Source organism: Lactuca sativa, chromosome 4 (assembly GCF_002870075.4).
Source record: "Lactuca sativa cultivar Salinas chromosome 4, Lsat_Salinas_v11, whole genome shotgun sequence".
Lineage (NCBI taxonomy): Eukaryota > Viridiplantae > Streptophyta > Magnoliopsida > Asterales > Asteraceae > Lactuca > Lactuca sativa.
In genome coordinates this window covers 161,903,059-161,912,740 of record NC_056626.2, presented here as the reverse complement: position 1 = coordinate 161,912,740, position 9,682 = coordinate 161,903,059, and the positions used below count along the sequence as shown (strand labels likewise).

The 9,682-nt window shown below is 32.1% G+C and overlaps 1 long non-coding RNA gene across 7 annotated transcripts; it reads right to left on the bottom strand.

Annotated features, from left to right (window-relative positions):
* Nucleotides 1–1,296: 1,296 nt before the first annotated feature.
* Nucleotides 1,297–4,776, bottom strand: LOC111921369 (uncharacterized). Of its 7 annotated transcripts, none has more exons than XR_006190727.2 (12): nt 3,923–4,774; nt 3,565–3,709; nt 3,389–3,484; nt 3,230–3,282; nt 3,066–3,138; nt 2,847–2,951; nt 2,674–2,763; nt 2,538–2,578; nt 2,009–2,052; nt 1,850–1,927; nt 1,719–1,778; nt 1,297–1,598 (listed from the first exon to the last, which is right to left on the bottom strand). It is a non-coding gene; the product is annotated as an uncharacterized LOC111921369 (long non-coding RNA). The 7 variants fall into 7 exon arrangements; XR_006190729.2 differs by having other exon boundaries at nt 1,850–2,052; nt 3,923–4,241; nt 4,328–4,769; XR_006190730.2 differs by having other exon boundaries at nt 1,719–1,764; nt 1,850–2,052; nt 3,923–4,775.
* Between the last annotated feature and the right edge of the window lie 4,906 nt (nt 4,777–9,682).

Here is a 9,682-nt window from a genome sequence, read left to right as displayed (position 1 = left end):
GGAAAGTTTAACCCCCGTTTTAATTTCGGGAGCGGGGACAGGGGTGGGCCGTCCCGTCCCGTGGGGGCCCCGTTAATATTATATATATATATATATATATATATATATATATATATATATATATATATATATATATATATATATATATATATTAATTATATAAATATAATAAATAATAGCAATGATTTTGATCTTCCAACATTTAGTAAAATATCATGTTTATAAGTTGTTAGTATAATGTTTTTGAGATGTACTAACATTTTTGCTTTTAAGATGTAAAACTATGTTATAAATAACTATTTTTAACCCAAAAAATAGCTTCTTTAAGCACAAAAAACTTCTTTTGGACCAATAAAAATATCCCAAAATCAATCGGGGGCAAGAGAACAAGGGCGGGGGTGGGGGTAATCGAGGAATTCGAGACAGTGGCGGGGTGGAGAGGTTGAAAATTTCGGGGGGCAGCAGAATGGGGAAATTTCGGGGGTGGGGGAGAGGGATGCAACCCCCATCCTGTTTGCGCCCGTTAACATCCCTAAGTGGTAGTTATATAGAATCAGTAGTTGAATTAGAAGAACTAGAAGAATTTGATTGAAATTCAACCATAGAAAGAAAAAAACAAAATAACAGAGTATGAATTGAATAAAAAAACAAGATTGAAGATGAAAATATGACAAAGAATCGAATCACGCCTTCTTTAATACCATGTTAACTTTTTCTGTATTCATTGATTGAGAAAATGAAATTGATTGAAAAAATGAAATATAGTCTCTACATATACACTACTAGAAACATGGGTTTTAGCGACGAATGAATCCGTCGCTATTCCGTCACTAGAGGTCTTTTGCGACAGATCTGTGACAGACTAACTCCATAGCCAAATAGAACGTGGCTAATGGCTTAGCAAGAGATTTAGCGACGGACTTGATTTTCCTTGCGACGACTTTTAGCGATGGAATATCCATCGCACATTGCTCCCTTAATATCGTTATTTTAGGACATCAACGACAAAACTAGATAAATATTTCGCCGCTAATCCCTTACAAACCTCTATATCTGCCTTTTTATATTCTGTCGCTAATCCCTAGCAAACCTCTATACCTGTCTTTTTATATTCCGTCGCTGATCCCTAGCAAAATTTAGATGTGATTTTTTTTTTGTTGTCGACGCTGATCCCTCGCAAATATATAATATTAATTTGTTTATTACAAATCTAAAACAAAAAAAAAATACTAAAAACATCAAATAATTATACAATCCCAAACTAAACAATAATAAAATACCGAAAACATCAAATAATTATACAATCCAAAACCAAACACTAACATTAAAATACCAAAATCAACTATCAAATTTTAACATAACATCCAAAAACATCAAATATCAATGTTTTACCAAAATGATCAAAATCATCAAATATCAGAAGTTTAATATTGATTGATATTTTATTTCCAAGTATAATGTACCATAATCTCAATTTCGCCTCAAAATTTTCATTTCCACATACATCATGCATCCGAAAGAAGGATCATAATGGAATTGGATTCCGATTCCCGTTAAATCCCATGGAATTAGGCTAACAATGTTCTACTTACTTTTTCCTGCAATGGAAGGAGACATGGTGTTTGTTGGAAGCTAAACTAAATGTAGGACTAGATTGGAATTGGATTCCGATTCCGACCAAAAAATATATGAAAAAACATGTTGGTGAAAGAAAATACCGTGTTTGTATATTGGTCTTCAGAAATTTCTCTTTTGGGGTTTGATCTACCACACCAAAACTAATAGCACAATAATAATTTATAAAAATGGATGCATAATTTTAAATTAGGAAGAAAATTACAGAACTAACCTTCATGGTCTCTAGTGCCATTGGCCCTTTTTTTGATTGCATGCAACCAACCTTATCAATAACTCTGGAAATCAAATGCTGACAAACATGAAAGTAAAAGTAGTAAAAAGAACAATTTACATAGTATCTTTTGTGTAAAATCGTTTTTAGGATTCTCACAGCTTGCCCATCTTTCTTTCCATAGTTGCAGATTTCCTATCATTCTGCCAAAAAAAAATTATCAACAAGATAAAACTGATAAAAGATAAAATATATATTGAATGAGAATTGACACGACAGACCGAAGAGCCCCTGGACATGAATAACAAGGGTATAATTGTCTTTTGCAAAGTATTAGTTAGAATGACTTCAAGGACATTCAACAGGAAAGACTGAGGGCTGCTTATTAACAATAAAACTAATCTTTCATGTGATATGGAAGACGGACACAAATTGAGAGGCTTTGGTTTAAAAGAATGTAATATAAAGCTAAAGTCTTTTATTGGACTATTTTACCCCTCCTAGTCCTACCAATAGCATGTGCATGGTACATGACTAAGGTTCTGTTTCTTTTAATTCACTATTAAAGATGAAATTTTAAACTTACCATTTCATGAATGGATTTCAAAGAAAAACTTACAAAAAAAATTAGAATGATGAATAATACTTAATAATTTATGAGTTGTAATAGGTAGAAAGAAAAAATAACCTTGAGATTTGTGCTAACAACAACCATATGCTTTGAAATAACTAAACCCAAAAAAACAAAAACAAGAATTTAGATCAACAATGTTTTAACATCTAGAGTTTGAGTAAATTATAGAGTGACATGGAATGGAACATACAACTTTGAAACTCAAAGTTTTTCTTTCTGTTATCAACTTCATCTTGAAGTAGTTTTTTTTAGCTTTTAGCAGCCATTCCTAAAGCTTTTCCTGAAAATTAGCAAGAAAAGATTGTCTACTCTTCCATATTTTCAAAATGTATATATGCTTAAATAAATGCAGTTGATTTTTACCTTAACATATATTGTAACCAAGTGACTTGACAGAGGAACTTCCTAAGTTTGCAATGAATCAGGGTTGTCTGGTATAGAGGTCTGATCAATAAAAGAGAAAAGCTTCTGCACCATGAAGTTGGAAACCAAAAAAAAAACATATGTCAGCACTTTCAAAGCAAAGAAATCCAAAATTCTCACCATATAAAGTGAATAATGTGTAAAATGAGAATGGCTCACATTAGCAGATTAAATTTATCATGATTGTATCAAGATGAACCAATATTAATTCTCTTAGAACAACATCAACAACCTACAAAACGGAAGAATTAAAAAAAAAGCTTAAAAAAGAGAAAGTAAGATTGCAAAACTGATAAAGGATGTAAAGATTTATATACACTTACAGCAGAGTGACTTTCGTTTTCCATAGCATCCATACAAGGTTTGAAATACTCTCCTAAATAAAAATGAGAAAAGAGGAGTGGAGTTTATTTAGTTGATTTTGAGTTGACTATTAAGTAAGAATAGTAAAAAAAAGGTGATTACAGATTATAATTAATTACCAACATTCTTTCCATCACTGTTTAAAGTTGTGTCCTTTGAAGCACGAAGAGCTACATGAAGCACATACCTGTTCTCTGTGCTATTTATCTATTTATCTGAAGTATCACATTTGTATCAAAAGGGTAAAATAATCAATCCCCAAGTTACTTCTAAATAATTTTATAGGTTTACTTACATGCTAAAATCTTTTATTGGACTATTTTACCCCTCTTAGTCCTACCAAAAGCTTAGAGTTGGTAATGATTTTCAATTTGTCATCCTGTGTACCCTATTTTTTTGAAGATGTCTTATTAATCTTCGCTTATAGTAAGTTGATTTACCTGCAATCGAATGCAAAGAACCAGGGTAAATCAACGGAAATTTGCAGAAGTCCATGCTGGATTCAACAATCCATAAATCTAAAACTAAACTCAACACAATGACTAAACTTAATTCAAAACTAGAGTTTTTATAGAATTTACGAGTGATTTGAGAAATTAGTTAAGATTAGGATGAAGGTTCGATTTAGGATTAGTAATAGAGAAAACAAAAACCTGGAGAAGCGCGTATGGAACTGGTTGTTTGAAATTCATAGTAACCTAACATCGGGGATTGGTGCTTGTATCGTTTTTGGAACCTTCAAACATTTTGGAGCGGCGGATTTCAGTTGTTTGCTGCTACCCACCGTTCTTGCTTTCGTTGTGCGTTTTCGATTTCTTGCTTTTGTTGTGCGTTTTTGTTTTAGTAAATTTTGTAACTACTAAAAGTTTTCAAAGTGTTTCAGACCATCAACAGAACCGCCGCTGCTACCCTATCAGGTGATCGACACCGCTGGTGATCGACGCCGCTGTTACTGCTGAGTAGTTGTACGATCTAAATCAACAGTATATGATGAACCAATAGATCGAAAGGCGTTAGATAGGAATTAAGTGGCGAGTCAACAAGGAAGGGAGACAGACCAAGAGGAAAGCCAACAAGGATGTGATTTCTGATTAGGTTTTCCTTTCAGAGGCTTCAAAGAGGAGCGATGCAGATTGACTATGGTGAAGGCGATTTCCGGGGCGGAGGAGAGACTTGACGGTTATTTAGGGCTTTGAGAGGAAATTGTTCGCTTTGTGAAGAATTTAGAGGGAATGAGAATAAAACGAGGGAACAAGAAAAGAAAGAAAAGTGAGGAAACATACCACACGGGGTCTTCAATTTATATAAATTTCAGTCTACTTTTTTCATTTGATACACATTTTGTATTGATTTCAAATCATTCTTCAAGAACTAGTTATATGAAGAAGCTTCTATGTCAAATCTTATGCACATAAGGTGTTTGATGATATTCTTTGTTTCTTTAAATGATGAAAATGTTGATACGAATAGAGCCTAGGGAACTAGATCAAACAGAGAGCTTTGAGATAAAAAAAGAAAATTATCAATGCCTGGTTATACAGATTAAGGCCAATAGGCCATACTTATACAATACTGATGTGGCTGAATAACTATTATAATGACTAGGTGTGAGACCCATGTATTACATGAGTTTATTTAAAAAAAATTAAATATAAAATTTTAACAATTTGAAAACTTTAAATTTATAAGAAAAATAAGAAATTTTTTGAATTATTAAAATTAATGAGACTTTAATGCATTAGATACATTACCTATATAAACCATTTTCTAATAAATACCTTACATATATATTACCTTATATATTAAATGTGGATTTTAATTTAATAAAATCAAAAATACAATAAAATGACAAGTGGAAAATAGAAAATTTTAAAATTTTTAGAAAATGTCATGTGTCCAAATGAATGAGAAGAGGACATGTGGCAAAGTCATTTTCATTTATTAGGGTAGATTTTGTAAAGGCTTATTGTTTTAGTATAATATTTTTGGTATAATAATGGATGCGCAATTATGAAGATCAATGTCATACGAACAGGTTATATTTCATTTTCTATTCTTGTGGCATTGATCTTCATAATCGCGCTCAAATATTTGAACCAGTGAAACCTATTTTTCCCACATAACCATTAAGTCGCATATTAAAAAATTTCTCATTTTTTCCTTTTATTCTAATTAGTTAATACAGTTTGTTGCATATTCCAATAAAGTCATCTTGTATTCTTATAATTATATATGGATACTTTGTACTTGTGGATCGTATGCTACTTGGAGACAAGTAAAATCAAGAATAATGAGTTAATAAAGTGAAAAAAGAACGTTGTTATTACCTTAAAGCATGGGGCAAATATCAAAAGAACGCCAACTACTATCTAAGATTTCCCCCAAAAAAATCGTTTTTGAATTTAAACAATAGCTGGGTTTTGAGTCGACATTTGAGAAATAGTTCTTCTATATAGGTGACATTAACTAGAATAACCTTTTTCTTCATACATCTACATATAATTTACTTCTTTACCTTTTTATATGGATAAAAAATAAGCATGGTATATTGATTATGAATGGCTGAAAAACTGAAACTAGGTTGCTATAAAATTCAAAACAACTAAAAGTTTATTCCTATAAATTTCAAAAAAGCCAAAAAATAAATTTGGTATTTTGGTGCTACTACTAACATAAATTTCTGGTAATAGTTAATCTAGCAATACGTAGTAGTATCATAGGTCTAGAATTTTGTTAATACGATGATAAGAATATAATTAAATGCGTCGAAATTATGACTTGTAGTTGTATAATGTATATATAAGCTACGAGGTTCCGCAGTCTATCTGAAATCGTTCTAAAACGAATCTTACAATCGGAAGATAAAACACTAGAGTTCAATCTATTCTTATCTCCAGAATAAATGTTGAACAGTGTCGTGCCAATACACCACAAACAAGAACATCCCAAGAACCCCAGCTAATCCCCATGACGAACTCCCAACTCTTAGCATCCATGACGACGACGTATCATCTTCACACAATGCATCACTTGATGACGAAGAAGAAGATGAAGTTGTTTTAATGGCGACAATCAACCCTGCAAGAACCATCGGCAGAACAAATCCAGAGCTCCATAATCTCGTCTCCAAGTGACTTTCTTTCTGTCGACCATTCACGTACAACGGCGAAAGCATCACGGCGGTAACCATGGCTAAAACCATCGCCACTCCTCTTCTCTGCGATGAGCTTTGAATTGATCCGTAATCGAAGGTAGTAGGCGCCATTTGATCTCCACAAGTTCTTCTGGGTTATCGCTGGTGTGGATGAATGTAAAGCGATTGATTTGGGTTTTCTTATAGGAGAAGGTGAAGGTATCGAGTGAAAAGCTTGACGATGGGTCTACGAAAAAGTGAGAAATGACAGCCGTCCATAAAGCAGGAAAGAAGGGAAACATCATCATCTTCTCCACGCTTTAGGGTTTTCTGTTTTTCAAACTTCCTGCTCAAACAAAGCATCTTTTTGTTCAATTGAATATGGTATCTTTTTCCATTAAAGTAATCTTTTTTGGAAAAACATGGTTTGTGGATGATCTGAAATTAGTTATCGGATAACTATGATTTAAATAATTGATTTCGTAGTGTTTGGATATTTTTTTGTATACTGTTTGTGTGGTTTTTAATACATAAATTTATATAACGTTTAACAAACCAATTATTGCAATGTTGTTAAGATGGAAATCCTAGTCAGGATTATTTATTTAAAAACAATGATCGTAAATTTAATAGAACCTATCATCAAAATGAACTAGTATTTTGTATAATGTGTAGTTTATATCAAAGATTAAGTAGAAATCAAATTTTCTTAGAAAATTGCCCTTAAAAGGTATCATACCTAGGGCTGTTCACTATTTGGATAAAATCGAATTGTCCAATTGGACAATTTGGATTTAACTATTTAGTTCGGATATTCAGATTTTTGGATTGGTTTTCAACAAAACCGAATTATTATTTTGGATTTTGGATTGGTTTTGGTTTATAAAATAAGAACCGAATAGTCCAAAAAAACCGAATAACAATTTGTTATGTTTTTATTTTCAATATATCTATAATTATTTATTAATTTTATAATTTTTTTTAAATAAATTCAAAAGGTTTTACCTTATAAAAAACATTAATATGTACTTTTTATCAAAAGTTTTTTTATCTATTAAATAATAAACTATAATATGTCTTCGTAGTGGTTGTTTATAAATTTTAAATCACAAGTAAATAATTTGTTTTTGCTTCTTCGGTAAAATTAGGTCATATTATAATTCTATGTCCTTTTAAAATGTTATGGTTTTTGAAAACTGAATTATAAAACCGATCTAACCGAATTGTAATTGGATCGGATCGGATCAGATTTGAATTTAGTTTGGACTATTTGGATCCATATTTTGAAAACCAAAATCCATTTGGATTTACTTAATTGGATCGGATCGAACGCATCCATCCAAACGAACACCCCTAATCATACCCGAGGTAAAACATGACGAAGTGACATCTTTATAAATTTTGCCATTTTTAAAAATGATTAGGGGTGGTGTTGATGGTGTCCACTAAGTAAAAAAGAGGGAGTAGAGAGAGAAAAACATAATAATATTTTTACCGATTGTAGAAACATATCGCCTGCAGTATACTGCCGATAAAATTATAGGTGAGGGGTGGTGTTTGTCGCCGGTGAAATGTGTCACATAGGCATACCAACGGTAAAGCCCTTACCACACCGTTCAACCTAAGAAACTAAACTCAAATTAGTACATGTACAACAATCTTTATTCTTTGTTTTTTGATTTATTATATACGTTATATACATGCATATAGTAATTTTTTTTATTTTTGGTCGGGAACGATTCAACCAATTTAAGGGTTGTAAGCGAACAAAAAAATTTAAGGCCTTTTAACATTTATTATACTTAATATTATAAACACTTATTCTTTATCCGGGTTTGGGACCGACAACAATAAACCAAAAAGTTTATAAATCACGTAGTTAATATATATATATATATATATATATATATATATATATATATATATATATATATATATATATATATAGAGAGAGAGAGAGAGAGAGAGAGAGAGAGAGTAAATTACACAAATGGTCCCTATGGTTTTGGGTCATTTGCGTGTTTGGTCCCTAACTTATTTTTTTAACTCGGAGGGTCCCCACTGTTTGTTTTTGTTACACATTTGGTCTCTGTCTTACGTAAAAAGACTATTTTGCCCTTGATTTTTTTAATTTATTTAAATAAACACACTCCAACCCCACCCCTTCACCTTACCTTACATACCCCACTATTTTTTCCTATTTAAATAGTAGTCTTTTTAGGTAAGATAGAGACCAAGCGCGTAACAAAAAACAAATAATAAGGACATTCCGAGTTAAAAAAAATAAGTTAGGGACCAAGCGCACAAATTACCCCAAAGCATAGGGATCATTCGTGTAATTTACTCATATATTAAAGATATGAATCTTAGGAATTGTGAAGTTACCATTTTTTTGGCAGAGTTGGTCTCTGTACTATTGTTAGGCTTCAAAGTTAGGAATAGTAAATTTGGATGTTTTTTTTGTCAACTTTGCTCCTCATTCTTTAGCCATTTTTACACTTTTTGTCCTTGTAATCAATACTTTTACACTTTTTAGGAACCTTTTAATATTTAAAGTTTGCCACAAAACTTTAACGGTTTGACAGCTTTAACCCCTTTTCTAAAATCTTGCTAATTCTTACCCCTTTAATTTTTTTATCCATTTTGACACTTCTGGTCCTTGCAGCCAAAACTCTTACATTTTTTCATAAAAACATGAAAAAAACGGTCCGAGGCAAAGCCCGGGCTTTTAATCCTTGCACTTTCTACGTCTGTCATATTTATCGATTCGGAAACAACATCGAAAGCTTCTGGCCCCCGCGTAGCGGGGGTAACCTTTCTAGTTATTATTATTATTATTATTATTATTATTATTATTATTATTATATATTAAAGTTGTGAAGAAAAAGAACAGTAAACTGTCCATTTATTTGGCAGAATTGGTCTCTTTAGTTACATTACGGTCCCTGTATTTTTGTATATATTACAATTGTTGTCGATTTATCGGCTTCCGGATCCTTCCCACCGGCTACTTATCCAATATCTTTTTCTTCTTTCCTCGGATAACCTTCATCGCCACCCCCATCCAATCCACCGCCTTGATTTTCCATCAAAGAAATACTCAGGTTTCAGTTATCTACATTCCTTCAACGATTTCATGCCCTAAATTGACTGTCCATTTTGCTTTTTTATAGATAGGATTTGTTTGATTTGTTGGTCGTGGTTGTTCTGTGTGGGTTTCCGACGACTGTGAGAAGAGAAGATGAGTCTGATGCAGAGATTAGGATGAGATGGGTCTTGG